We start from the raw sequence: 15,915 nt of genomic DNA on the forward strand, positions 1-15,915 counted from the left end.
AACTCCTTCACGACCATTGCTCAAATACTGCTTTTCCACAGGCCCCAAAGTGATGGGGTCAAGTGACCATGGACTAAAACTTCTAAAACCATAAGCAAAAATAAATATTTCCTCCTTTTAAGTTGTTTATATCAGTAATTTTTGTCACAGTGACAGAAAGCTTACTAGCAGTCCCTTAGATGCAAGCTCCTCTTCACTGCTCTGCTTTATACCCTGTGGACTATATATTCCAGGCACCTTCGTGATTTTGTCACCATCTAACCCAGATGTTAGAATGAGTTGTGCCCTCTTAAGATTCAGATGGAATCCATCAACCCCAGTTTCATATACTGTTTTACTGTCCTGAATGGTCTGTCATTATTTCATATTTTTTCCTCCCATGTATGGAAGTTTTCCATTCCATTTATCTATGTCCACTCCACAAACCCACAATCATAAAAGAGACCTTTGATTTATGTGTAACAGGCTTTAGTGAATGAATGTTTGGAGAAGAAGGACACAGTTTATATCACAGAAGGGCAAACAACTTGCGACTGGATACCAGATACTTATGTTCTGATTATTGTCCCTATTTCTTCCCACCAAGTCAGGCTTTAGTCTTTCACAAACTTGTTTTTTTACACTTTTATTTCCTTTGCACCTCTTTCCAAACCTAGCACTGATCTCCTTTTGTGCAACCAAAGCTTTATTTTTATTTTTTAGTTGTAGACGGACACAATACCTTTATTTTATTTATTTTTATGTAGTGCTAAGGATCGAACCAGTGCCTCATGTATGCTAGGCAAGCGCTTTACCATTGAGCCATAATCTTAGCTCCCAACCTAAGCTTTTTTAAAGTTCTGCTAGATAGTGAGCTGTATTGTCTGGCTCCACCTCTTCCTCCTTCTGCAGTGAGAAGGGAACTGCACAGAGCAACATTCCACATTACATGGATTGTGTCACCTCACCTCCTTCCCTCCTCTGCAGCCACATTCAGCCCAGGTCACCCTCAGAATACAAAACCAGGCACAGAAGTTTAGTGTCTAAATATACCATATACATCCTCCAAATTCCTGTTTGTATTGCTTTTCTTTGTTTCTCTCCCTTTAGGTATGGAAAGGCCTTAAAGAGGCTGACCAAGGGAAGGGGGCCCAGGAGGCCTGGCTATGATGAAGACCATGGGACACCAGGGGCAAGCATAGTTGCTGACCACAAAGGGGTTCCCACTAGAGTTTGGGAGTCAAAGTCAATTTCATATTGAACTGCTGTTCTCTATGTGAAGATACCTAAGGCTTAACAGGGGTGTTGACAGTTTGGAGAGTTCTGGATCCTGGCCATTTCTGCTTCTTTGTACCACAAACTTTAAATGACCAAAACAAACTACTATTGATTGCTGGAAAATCAGTGCAAAACATATGCCACACCTTTTGTAGAAGAATGACTTCCTTTCTTCCATCCTTCCCACAGTGTTTTATTTCAGACCCTCATGTCTCTTGCCTGGACTAATACTGTCTCCTTAGGTGTGCATGTCATTGCCTCTCCAGATGTAACAGGGTAAACCTCTTTGATTTTATTTAAAAATCATTACCTTTTCATCTTTAATAGTAGAAGTAATACTTGTTCATTAAAAATATGTAATAAACATTGGTGAGAAAAGATGAAAATCCTTCTAACCTTACTCTATTCACTCCTTATAGGTAGCTACAGTTCATGGTCTATTTTGTGTCCTTCCATACATTTTCCTGTGTACATACAACCATATTCACAGATGTGAGCACATGCACACATGCATATGGATACACAGTCCACTTTGGTACATAAAACTTGGCAATCCAATCTTCTTAATAATATATGGAGCGAGCTTTCCATGTCAACACACATCAGCCTAACTTTTATTTTCAGAAACTGTGAAATAGCCCATTTATTTTATGGTTTTACTGATATTTATTTAACTAATCCTACTGATGAACATTTAGGTTTAATTTTTCACTGTTACTGATTATGGGTTTCAATGAATAGTCTTTTATGGGTATGTACATACACTATTTGGGGGCTTTTAAATGTCTGCTGACCATTACTTTCAGATCCCTAGCATTTAAAAGAATTTTAAAATATTTTCTAAGTAACAAATGTACAGTTAGAAAAAAAATGAAAACAGTTCTTTTAGGCTAATAATGAAAAAGAGCAGCCCTGCCTCTCCACACACTGCATTCCTGGTTTTAGCTTCCCAGATTCAACTTCTTTCAACTCTGTTACCTGTACTGTGATCTCACGTCTTGTACAATCATTGCTTCCTCTGGAATTATTGTTTTATTTGCTTACTTACTTGATTTCCTATGTATCACATATTCTCTCCAAACTTACCCTCAGAACTAAAAATATTTCTTCTAAATTTTCAGACCCTTTGATCACCCCAATATTCATTTTTGTTTTTATTTTTTTGTGTGTGAAAATCACTTCTATAGAGTTGTGTTCTTTTTTCGAGTCAGGAATTGTGACTTTTTCCCCAGTTTGGCCCCACCACTCTCAGTGGTCCTGTTGGAACTTCTGTTCATATCAAACTCAGGAATCCCCTTGCTTCTTGCCAGTGTTGCATTTCTCATTCTTCAATGTTGTGTTCCTTTTCTCTTGACCGTCACCATATTCATAGCATCTTACACAACACCTTCACAGAGTGGGCATTCACATATTTGTCAACTGACAGAAGAAATAAAAATGTAATTGAATTAACATCTTACTACTACTAGGCTAGACCATTGGTTGAGTTAAAAAAAAAAAAAAAAAAAAAAGCACAGATACACATTCACTAGGAATTCCATGAAACCCCAGGGAGTAACCTTGAGACATTGGTAACAAGGAAGCACACGTGTGAGCCGCACAGTCTGGCTCAGCAGTAGACTACAGAGCAGTAGAAGTGTAACTGCTATTAACTAGTCTTTGCAGGAATTCGGCCTCCTGCCCTTGGCCTCATTAACTCCCTATTCTGTCCAACTGAGCCAACTAGCCATAGGCATGCAGCTCATGAAATAGCCTGGAAAGCTGGCCTCCATATCATAGCCCCTGGCTTTGGGCCCTAATGAGGATTGCTATTGTCCTTGAATTTAGTCCAATTCCTCCCAGCAGGCTGCCCTTTAAGGACATGTCTTATCAACAGTCACTGCCCCAACAAGGTAAGGGGGGGCTGCTCTCATAAGGACTCTCTATGTGCTTTGTCCAGACCAATTTACTATTGCAACCCACCTTCACTCAGTAGAGGTTTGCTCTAAGCTCCAGAGGTTAAGGTCAAGCTTTCTTCAAAAGTCTTTCTTCCAAAACCTTAAATCATTTATTTGTTTGCCTTCCACTGCACTTTTTCAAGCTCAGTCAGCATTAGCCTTTCCTTGCCCAGAGTTTGGAACTGTAGGGACCTTGCTGAGCACAGGCTGTTGCTGCCTTCCATTCCTTCTTTGACTCAGGTTTTCACCAGCAAGCAGCTCTCAAGTAAAACCTATTCTCTTCTGGCTACTACCTTGAATTTCAGAATTTTGGGCTGTTGGGGTGACTGCTTTGGGTGATGTAGACATGGAAACCACCCAGGGGATAGGAAAAGGTGAGAGGCATCTTTAACGAGGGGTGTAAGGGCAGCAGCTGTGAGGAGGCAGGAAGCAACCCAGCATGAAGGCTGCTTGGGGTAGAATTGTCAGCAGTTTCCAAGGTGAGAGATTTTCTGTCAAAAATATGTTGACTTTTCCTTACTGGGGACCTACTCTGAGTCAATTATACACATGTACCATCTCACTGAATTTTTAATATAAACCTATAAGATGGGAAAATGAGGTGTCAGAGGTTGACTTGCCCAAGGTCACATAACTAATAAGTGACCCAGCTAGGACTCTCTCCAAGGGCCATGTTTATTCTCAAATATGGCAGGTAGACCAAAGACAGGAAAAAAGAGTTAAACCCTTCAGTAGTGGGGTGAACTTTTCCTGCTTCCTGTGGTTAAACCAGGCACCTCTTAGGCCTCCCTTCTAGTAAGGGCTTGCTCCTCAACTGCTGCCACTCCCAAGGTCTACCATAGTGTCAAAACCTGATCCTCAGAGGGATGTGAAACCTACCAGTGGGATAGGTGCTAGGGATAGGTCCTGGTTTCCCAAATTTATGCAATTTCCGGAATGTGGGCTGTTAGTGCTAAAACAAGAAGAGTCCTGAGAAAATCAGGGCACCGTGGTGACCCTGTGGCAAAATGTTTAGTATACCACTCCACAGGTTCCCAGTGGGTTGGCCAGATCTTCACTGGACTTCTAATCCACATCATAGTCCCATATCTCCCTCTGCCCAAACCTGGTTTCTTCCCTCCTTTCTATAAGTGGTGATAACCATTAAGAACCCTTCACATCAGACTCTACCTAACCTCTTCTTCTAAGACCCTCCTACAAACCCCCACCATCATAGCACTTCAGTGCCTGGAAGGAGGCAGAAGAATCTCAACAGCAAAGAGCCCTGGGCCAAAGAAAAATGGTATTCAGGGGAGGATGGGGTGGGGAATCTGACATTTCCACTCTCAGACCCAGAGACGATCCAACACTCGTAGTGCACAGAAACAGGCTGATGATGTTCTGACTTGCTAACTTCTCATTGTTTATGTGAGAGGAAGAAATACTGCAGGTAACTAGAGATTCCCAGAAGAGTGCAAGGAGATAGGCAACCAAATTGCACAGCCATTTCTACAAATACTCCTCTCTTTCCTTTGTGGATCTGTTCCTCTGGCCTCAGCTGCTTGACTGTGCTTTTCTTTTCTAATCCTTCCAGGGCTTTTCATTGTGGTTGCATTTTAGTGAGGATATTCTGTAACAGACTGAAGGGCTCTCTATATCCAAGTGTCTTAATTAAAAACGAATTTTGGTGAAGGTGCACTTTTTCAGTTAAATTTTATCCTAGATATGATCTTTGTTCTTAACTATAAGTGATGGTCTCTTTCCTCTAGGAAAATCCACTTTCAAGTTCTAGGGTGATCCTTGTACATCCATCCTGTTCAGTGTACATCAAGGGGTCACATGTCTCTTTACCACTTCTTGAAGTTGCCAAGGCAAGATGGTTTAGGACAGGTGTTGGGACAGGAAGACAGAGGGTAGTTGAGGAGTCATCTCTGATGGTCACAGTCCTCTGTGTGTGACAGCTCTGCCACATCCACATCACATACTTCTTTACACTTCATCACACCTGTTCACACACAGCAGCCTTGATGAATCTATTAGCAGCATCCTTTTGGTGCTCACACATCACTTTGCATCAAACTGGTCATTCTTTTGACAGGAGCTGACGTTTACCATCCCTGTTGGACACTTTCCAAAGAATGAATCAAAATACAATCAAACTTGACTGCAAAATCATTGAGAAGATTAGTAGAGGCCACAAATATTTCCCATTGCAAGCGGAAGTGTAATCTCCCTTGTTTATTCTAATATGACAGTATAGTGCACTGCGTGGAGTGCTGACTGCCACTTGCTAGGCATTGGGCCTTGGGAAAAGGAGACTCCCTCTAAATTCTGAGTCATTAGAGAATGGAGACCACAACACACATTAGGATCTTCACCTCACAGGATTATTGAAGATCAAGTGATACTTTCACTGTGTGTGAAAGCATACTTGCCAAATAATACCCAGCTCTTTCAATGCATGGTATTTAAACACAGTATCATTACCACTGCCACTATCATTACAGAGAATCAACAATAATAGGTTGATGAAGAAACTCATCAGAAATACTTATAAAACTTTTTTAAAACAGTGGTCAATGTCATTATGGGTAGCACAGTTAAATAAAAATGAGTTTTATGAGGAGATTATTCTATAAAGTGTACTTTTTACCTACTTTTGGACAGTTCAGACACCCAACAGCTTGGTTGAAATACTGGTGCAGGAACCTGTTCTTAAGGATGGGTCCACAGGCTAATGGCATTCTGGCACTTCATCAAAATCCTTGGAGAAGTTACCGTTTCCAAATACTTGATTATGAAAAATTTCAAACATGCAAAAAAGATGAAAGAATTGCCCAGGGGAGATCCTCAGATTTCCCACTCAGATTTTCCATTAATATTTTACCATACTTTATCACACTTGTTGTGTGTGTTCCTTTTCATCTATCCATTTTAATTTTTTGATGCATTCCACAGTAAGTTGTAGGCCTCAGTATCTTTGTCCCCAGAATAGAGAAAACAGAAGTAGACTCATGACCTTATGGTCTAATGATGTGTGTGACAAATGTACAAAGACTAATTGTTGGAGAAAGAACACTTTTTAACAATGGTGCTAGAACGATTGGATCTCTGTGAGAAAAAAAAAAAAAAAAAGAACGTGTCAATCCTTACCTTACACCACACAAATATTAAGTTGAAGTGAGTTATAAAGCTAAATGTAAAATCTAAAACAAAATCTTTTAAAGGAAAACATAGGTGAAAGTTTTAAGACTTGGATTTTAAGAAGATTCCTTAGATATGGCATGAAAAGTATTGTCTGTAACATTAAAAGTTGATAAATAGGACTTTTTGGAAAAGTAAAACTCCTACTCTTTGAAAAATACTGTTAGAAAATAAAACAATGGGCCACAATGGGGGAAAAACTTGCAAATCACATATTTCATAAGTATCTTTATTCAGGAAACATAGAGCTCTTAAAAATCAACAACAAGAAAATGTGGCATATATACACAATAGAATATTACTCAGCCTTATAAAAGAATGAAATTATGACATTTGCTGGTAGATGAATGGAGCTGGAGAATATCATGTTAAGTGAAATAAGCCAATCCCCAAAAACCAAAGGCCGAATGTTTTCTCCAATATGCGCATGCTAATTCACAATAAGGGTGGGGGAGCTAGGGAAGAATATAGTTACTTTAGGTAGAGGGGTGTGAAGGGCGGGAAGTGGGTAAAGGGGTAGGAAAGATAGTAGAGTAAAACAGACATTATTATCTTTTGTACGTATATGACTACACGACTGGTGGAATTCTACATCATGTACAACCACGAAAATGAGAAATTATACTCAATTTATGTATGATGTATCATAGTGCATTCTACTGTCATGTATTACTAATACAACTAATTAAAATATATGAAAAATTTTAAAAACTAATGACATCAGAGCAATTGTTGTAAGAGACTGAACAAATGAATGCATGCAAAATGCCTAGAATAATATGTTAACAATAAAGTATTCACAATTAAACATTACTAGACCAAAAAAGAAAGTAAACAACTTAAATAAAACACATCAAAGGAAATGGAAATTAAAACAAAAAATGAGCTACTCCTCCAGACCTTGGAGAAGGACTTTAAAGCCTAAAGACTGATAATCTCAAATGCTGGTGATGATATAGAGCAATGGGGGCTGTCACTCATTGCTGGTGGGAATGCAAAATGGTATAGCGACTATGCAGGATAGTTTGGTAGTTTTTTATATAAACACAGGTGTACTTAATATTTGACCCAAAATGTATTCCTAGATATTTATTCAACTGATTTGAAACTTATGGCCACAAATAAAACCCTGTGAGTGCCTTTAGCAGTTTTATCCATAATTGCCAAAAAGTGAAAGCAATGAAGATAAATGGATAAACCGATAAATGGATAAACAAATGGTTGTGCATCCACAGAATGGACTTTTATTCAGTAATAAAAAGAAGTGAACTATCATACAACTTGAATGAACCATGAAACCACTTTACTGAGGTGAAGAAAACAACTTCCGAAGATACTGTACTAGCCTAGGTTCTCCAAAGAAACATAACAAGAGTTATATGAGATACACAAATATATAGGAGGAGATGCATTAAGATGTGATGGTTTGGATGTGAAATGCCCCCCAAAGGCTCATGTGTCGATTCCCCAGTGCAGCATTGCTTAGAGGTGGGGTCTTGGAAAGTAATTGAATCACGACGACTCTGACCTCATGAATGGATTAATCCATTCTGACGACATTATTGAGAAGTGGTGGATACTGTAGGAGGAAGGGCCTAGTTGGAAATAGGTCATAGAGGTATGCCCTAAAAGGGTATTTCTTGTCCCTGGACCCTCCTCACACTAACTCTTTCTCTCTCTGCTTCCTGGTCACCTTCAAGTGAGCAGTTTTGCTCTTCCATGTCCTTCTGCCATGATATTCTATCTCACCTCAGGTCCAGAAACAATGATTCAACTGACCATGAACTGAATCAACCTTGCAATATAGACCAACATAAATCTTTCCTCCTCCAAGTTGATTTCTCAGGAAGTTGGTCACAGTGATGAAAAACTGACTAACACATATGAGAACCAACTCATGTAAGTATGGAGGCTAAGAAGTACCATGATATGCCATCTGTGTGCTGGAGAATCAGAAAACCTCATCCAAGTGCAAAAATCTCTTCGAACTCCAAAAATTTGAGAACTAGGGGAGTTGCTGATAGAACTTTCAGTCTGAGGCTGGAGGCCTGAGAACAGGGGGCAGGAGGACCATGGGTACAAGTCCCCAAGTCCAAAGGGATGTCTGAGGGAAGGGAAAGATGTATTGCTGAAAAAGAGTGAATTCACCCTTCTACCTTTTTGTCCTGTCTGTACCCTCAATGTATTAGATATTGCCTGCCCAGATTGGTGAGGGTGATCTTTTACAGTCTGCTGATTCCAATGCCAATTTCTGCCGGAAACATCCTCACAGACACACTCAGAAATGAAGTTTTACCAGTAATCTGAGCATTCCTTTGTCCAGTAAAGTTGATAATAAAATTAACCTTCACAACTCCATAGTATATGATACCATTCATCTGATGTTCTGGAAAAGACCAGGAGAAGTGGTTTTCTGGTATCACACAGCTAGCAAGTAGGAGAGCTGGGATTCAGGGAAGGTAGTGTGTCCCCGAGTTTAAGCATATGCCATTTACTATGCTGCCCCTATGAGAAAGGAGGAGAGAAAATGAAAGTAAGTTGAGTGATTGACAGGCCGGAGCCCATGGGGCAAGAAAAAGAAAGTGTTGGGCGTGAGTGCACTGTGATATGCAGCTCTGAGCATGGCAGGAAGCTGTGGGAAGGAGAGATGGGGGCATGGAGCAGCCCAATTTGGCAAGCAGTGGAGTGGAGAGGTGGAGCTTATTTTTAGCAAGAGTAGCTCAGCAGCACAGACAGCCTAAGAAATGCAAAAGTCCATCCCCAGAGACAAGACCTACATGTGGCTGATGGAGTGACTGACTGCCATCACAGGTGCTTCTTGAAAGCAAGAAGGCCACGGCACATACTTCAGATGATTAAAATGCAGCTTTGTACACACTTAAGAACAGCAATACCACAGAAGTTTTGTCCATTGGGAGACACAAGCAAACCTGCACTGTCATCTCTGTGTGAAATTCTAACACTTGCTAGACTTCTCTGAGCCAGCCCTCAATACCACCAAGGCAAATTTGTGTTTCCTAAACCACTGAGAATAAGAGCCACTAACAAGCAAAATCCAAATCACCCTTTGTCAGTAAAATGTCTTCTTTAGTACCTGCACAGGAAGAAAGCCTCCTCTGTATTCAACCATGTTTAATTGAATCTAATGCTTTGCTTGAATTTAAGAGAAACATAGAAATGGATTCTTCACTCTGCTGTCTCCTCTGGGCTTTCCCTTGCAACCTCCTCCCTCCCTTAGGAATTGGCATAGAAGTTGTGTTTAGAAGAAAATTTTGTCATTCTATCTCAAAAATGCATTTCTGGGATAGGAAGGATTTTGCATCCACCATCATAAGGGTTTGCTCTTCTAAATTAGGGCTACCTCTAGGCCTGCAGGGTAGGCATTTGACCAGCTTTGCAACATCCTGTAATGACACCAGGGATGGAGTCCCTGTTGTACCTGGTGGGTGAAAATTTGAATACTTGAATGAACTGACTTTTTTTTCCCCTTCATCCTTCTCATTCTTTAACCCTTATACTTCACATTTAGGCAGCCACAAATAGAGATCGCTTTCAGGTCACTGTTGACTTGCAAACCCATCTGCCTCCTCTTGGTCCTCAAGCTCTATAACACCTAGGCTGTGTTTCCCACCAGCTCGTTCATTCTTTCTTTCTTTCTTTCTTTCTTTCTTTCTTTCTTTCTTTCTTTCTTTCTTTCTTTCTTTCTTTCTTTCTTTCTTTCTTTCTTTCTTTCTTTTCTTTCTTTCTTTCTTTCTTTCTTTCTTTCTTTCTTTCTTTCTTTCTTTCTTTCTTTCTTTCTTTCATGTATTTTTCTCCCATTTTGTAGGTCATCTCTACACTCTTAGGATTGTTTTATTTGCTAAGCAGAAACTTTTTAACTTGGTGTAATTGATTCATTGATTTTGGCTTTTTTTTTTTTTTTTTTTCTTTCCCTGTGCTTTGGGGATCTTGTCCCAAAAATCTTTGCCCATTCCATGGTCCTGAAGCATTTCCTCTATGTTTCCTTCTAATAGTTTCAATAATTCCAGGACTTGCATTTAAAACTTTAATCCATTTAGATTTTATTTTTGTAACTGGTGAGAGATATGTGAATATCCAATTTCCCCAACATTTATTTTAAAAAAGTGTCCTATCTCTAGTGTGTGTTCTTAGCATGCTTGCCAAAAATCAGTTAGCTGTAGATGTATATGTTTACTTCTGGGCTCTCTATTCTGTTGAGTTGGTCTATGTTTTTATGTCAATACCATGCTGTTTTGACTGCTACAGCTCTGTAGTGTGTTTTGAAGGCAGGTGATGTAATACTTCTTGCTTTGTTCTTGTTGTTCAAAGTGTGTGTGTGTGTGTGTGTGTGTGTGTGTGTTTATATACATTTTAGGATTGTTTTTCCAAGTTCCATGATGTATATCATTGTATTTTGATAAGGGTTGTGCTGAATTTGTACCTCACTTTGAGTATTATGGACACATTAACAATATTGATTGATTCTTCTCAACCATAATATGGATGCATTTCCATTTGTTAGTGTCTTCTTCAATTTTAGGGGGAACTATACCAGTTCTTCTTAAATTATTCCAAAAAAACTTGAAGAAGAGAGAATTCTGCCACACTCATTCTGTGAGGCCAGCATTATGCTGATACTAAAACCAGACAACCACAAACACACACACACACACACACAGACACACACACACACACACACACACACACACTATAGGGCACTATCCTTGATGAGCACAGGTGCCAGAATCCCCAATAAAATACTGGCAAACTGAATATAATGGCACATTAAGAAGATCATTCACCATGATCACCAGAAGTATAAAAGCTCTCTGCAAACAAAACCTCCAGTTCCTTCTTAAAACCATATCCTCCTGTGGCTTTCTGGATCCCACCTGGCCTGGGCTCTTCTTCTACCTCCCTGGCCATGGCTGCTCTGCCTGCTCTGTGGTTCTCCTTTCCATCACTGGGTCCCTAGCACAGGCTTAGCTCTCAAATGAGTGAAGAGCTCAGCAAAGCAAAGCAGCTGCTTTGGAGGTTGCTGGGTGTCTGGGGCTATTTGGAAAACTGGAGTAAGGGTCTTCTAACTAGAAATATAGGACCATGTAAATAAATTTTGACTTCTGACACAATTTTACCTTTCCTTGGAAGAACAGGTTCATTGAAAAGCAGTTTTATTTTTGCTTATTTTTCAGAAAAGAAACTGCATGTTCTGACAGTGTGATATTTTAGTATTGTGGATAATATTGCAGGCTTATCTTGTCATAAGAATAGATCTAGCAGTTAAAGTTCCATGATACTTATGTTTCTAAATGTGTCTCATAGCCATGCCTCTTCAACACGAGTGTCAAGGAACAGAAGCTCCCATCTCTATTGGGTGGGCAGCTGATGTGGAATCATGTTGTAAGGGATGGTACTGCCTATAGTAACTCTGAATCAACATAGCAAAGATATGGTCTAACATTGTTCAGCAGGACAATGAAATCTGGTACCATCGGTTTAAAGTACATCAGAGTGATTTTAAGTATCATTTTCTCCATGAATATTATTAATTTTAACTATTGTGATCTGTCTCTTCAATGAGGTTTCCCACCACTGTGTCAAAAATGAAAACAAATTTGTGTTAAGACTCAATAAGCTTTTAATTCACTGAATTAAGAATTTCCCAATTAGAGGTAAAAGGCAGATCTAGGAAGAGAAATGTGTGAGTATTTACTTTCTGTTTAAAGACTTTTTGGATTAAAAGATATTGGAACGGATAACACCACAAAATTAGTTTTTGCTGTGATGGCAAGGTTAAGACTTCTGCTGTTGCTAGGATATACTGCCCTATCACAGCTGATCTTGACGGTGAAAATTGGTGCCTTAATTTCCCAGTGGTCCGTGCTACTTCTGACTTAGGCCTCATTCTGGTTAATCACACTGTCATTCTCACTGCAGATTGCCTTTTGACATCTTCATCTGCAAAAGGATCCTGCAGCCAAGACTCCATCTGTGGAGTCAATTCAACATCTCTTCTGTCGTCAAGACCCCTTCGCTGGTCTCTAGGATCTGGTGCTGATGGGGGAGGAGAGGAGTTTAGGAAGAATGTGCTCCACAGCTGGAAGCCAGGTTGGGAGGAAAATGGTATTTCTCTTTGTGTACATGGGACTGTGATTGGGAGCCACACGCGGACAAAATTGTGGAGAGAATCATAATTTGCAAAGTTAAAGTCTGCAATATTTAGAGCCAGTGAATTTTAGAGAAACAAATCTATCACATTTTAGAATCCAAAGAAGATAGGAAACAGACTTTCCTGTGTACATATATGAATACACCACAGTGAATCTCACCATTGTGTATATCCACAAGACTGGGATCTTAATTAGAATAAGAAATTCCATGCTTATATAAATGTATCGAAATAGATTCTCCTGTCACGTGAAACTAAAAATAACCAATAAAAACCACAAAGAAGATGGAAAAATAAGTCATAGTGTGTTTGAAAAAAATCTAGCTTTTATCAACCCCCTATTTTATATCTTTAACCAGTGACAAAGATTCTTTGCTTGGGCAAATTTTAGGCAGACTCCTTAACCTTCTCCTAGGTGCATCTTCCTTTCAAAATCCACTTTTAACAAGAACCTCTCTAAGTCAATTTAGAGAGAACCCTTCACCCTCAATATCTGACTCTGTTCCTCCTTCTCTGCCATCCCTCAGGTGATGTTTGATCTCACTGGTCTGTTTTCTGCAAGAACTCCATTAGGCCAGGTGAGTCAGTGTCCCCCTTATCCCTGATGTTTCCTCTTGGTAAATTTCCATCCACTAACAACCCCCACCCCGCCCCCTGCCGCACACACTAAGTTTCCACTTTTCCCATTGGTACTTGGAGTTCAGCCCACCTCTCTCCCTACCCTGCAAAATCCCATTGTAGTGGTCCCTAAACCCATCATAATAGTCCTGAATCAGATCTTCCTTACTGTGTGCTTCAACAAGTATCCCATTTAGTAATATTTTTGTTTGCTTTTATACCAGTGAGTACATCGATTTAAAAAATCTGAGCCAGTACCTTATGTCCTAAGTCTGCAATGTTTCTTTCAAATATTTTCATGTTCCCGTGTATGTGTTATAATATTTTAAAATGTCTAAGATAGATATTTTTCATCACAGTGCTTTATCAATAGAAATCCCTGACTCAAATTATCATCAGCATTAATTCTGCATCCAATTTTAGATTTAATGTATAAGAGATGTCTCTAAAACACACAACCGTATAAGGCAGGTGTGATTTACAGCTGGAAGAACTGAGTCTTGTAGATGTTAAGTCACTTGCCCAGAAACACCGAACTAGTAAGTGGCAGAACCAACTTAAACTTTCATCTTTTTTACCCTAAAGTCTTTTTATTAGAATACATTATTCTGCCTGCTTACCACATTGGAAGTTGTATCATGTAGTTCTGGAAGCAATGATTGATAAATTATGTTAGAAGTAGTAATTATGGTAAAAATAGACTCAGGGCATATTCATGTCATTTTCCATAATTTTTTCCTTACAATTATCTTATAGTTGGAATCCTGGGCTAAGGTCACCAAAAGAAGTAAGTAAGAGGCAGCAAGTAGGAAGGAGAAGTGGGAGGTCATTTTGTAATTTTGTCATCACCAAGAACAGGGTGGTAAATGCCATTTTTCTTAGAGATGCATAACCCCCACCTGGACATGGTGGGCTAGAATGCTTTTCTTTGCAGGATACTTATTGGTGCAGGGATGTGTTGCTGTGCCAGGAAAATGAAATCTTATGTTTAGAGTCAATAAGATTTCTGTGGTGATCTAGAGGGCTGTTACCCACAGGTAGCCTGGGGCCAAGCTTATCACCCTGTTAAATCCCACAGTATTTCCACTGGATACAAAGACAAGGATCAGTGTGGGAAAACTTGAGCAACCAGGGCTGCACCTGGCCAAAGACAAAGTGCCCAGACTTGAGGAAAGAACTCAACCTGGAGTTATTTAATGGGTTCTTGGTCCTACTTCTCAAACAAGGAATCAAAAATTTTATAAGCTTTTTCCCTATGGTATTTGAATATTTCCATAGTTGATCAACATACTGTTTAATACTTTCTAATTTTTAGTATACTCTCTTTAAAGAGTTCTGGGAAATTACCTAGATGGAATAAAAAAAAAAAATGTGGTTACACCTACTAACTCAGCATGCAACCTTGGACAAGTAATTCAACTTCTTTCAGGGCTTCCACAAAATGACTAGATGAGGTTTTATGTGCTCTGGGATCTGATCCAGTCCAAACTTACATGATTAAAACACAGGAGGCCGGGTGTGGTGGCTCATGCCTGAACATCCAAGTGGTTTGGGAGGCTGATGCAGAAGGATCACAAGTTCGAAGGTCAGCCTCAGTAACTTGCAAGGCCCTAAGCAACTTAGCGAGACCCCATCTCAAAATGAAAAATGAAAAGGCTGGGAGGAAACTCCATGGTAAATCACCCCTGGGTTCAATTCCTGGCACTAAAAAGAAACAAATGAGACTGGAGATTTGCGGTGGTGATGTTTAGAAACTCCACATATTGGCCTGTCATATCCATCCAACTCATAATTAGACTTCACTCCCTTTTAACTAGTGCAGCCTCACCATCAAGGAAACAGCTTCTTCTCAAAGAAACTGTGGATATATTCATTTGACGGGACAGCCTCAAAGGGCCTTATGGGTTCTCCTGAAGCTGTTTCTTTTCTCCAAACTTGTAGCACCTCGGTGGTCATGCAATACTAAGAACTCATGTGTTTGAACATTTGGTGTATACATTCTGTAAAATACTTTAACACAAATTGTCTCATATCATTGTAATCTTTCTGGTAGATACTGTTATCAAACCAGAATTCAGAAAATCAAAATGATTGTACATAGTGACAGCCAATAAGTGGCAGAACCTGGATTTGAACGCCAGTCTGCCTGACTCCCAGCCTGGGACTTTCCTACAGAGCACTGACTCCTGATTGGTGGCAAACGTACAACTGACCTGTTTACAATAACTCCAGGTTGAACTGATGTGTATATTTACTTTCGGATACCAACAGCTAAAGTATTCACCATAACCATCTTGATCTGTTTAATAGAGAACTAATTCCAAGGAAAAAAATCCTCCGGCATTTCTCTGGAATGCTAATCACATGCCTTTGGGACAGAGTGTGCATGGGGCCCTTGCGGGGAATAGACCTCACCACTCACCAAGCAGTGGGTCCCTCCCAGCTGCTTGTCCTCCTTCCTTATTGCCCTATCGATTGGCCTCTTTCCCTTACAAAGAATGCAGCACTTGAAGAAGAAGATAAATGGCTGCGAGTGTCGGCCCTGATCCTCTCCCTTCCTTCCTGCTAATGATTGAAGAAACCTGAAATACTGGGTTTGGACCATCGGATGCACACACCTTCCGGTGCACAAAAACTAGGAGTCAAAATCAACAGAGAAGAAGAGACAAAAGCCAATCTGAGGGAGTCACCACCTTTTCTTTTGCCTGCAGTTGAAGAAGCACCTCCTTCAGGCTTTATCATTTTTAAAGT

This window comes from Sciurus vulgaris, assembly GCF_902686455.1.
Source record: "Sciurus vulgaris genome assembly, chromosome: 2".
NCBI classification, from domain to species: Eukaryota; Metazoa; Chordata; class Mammalia; order Rodentia; family Sciuridae; genus Sciurus; species Sciurus vulgaris.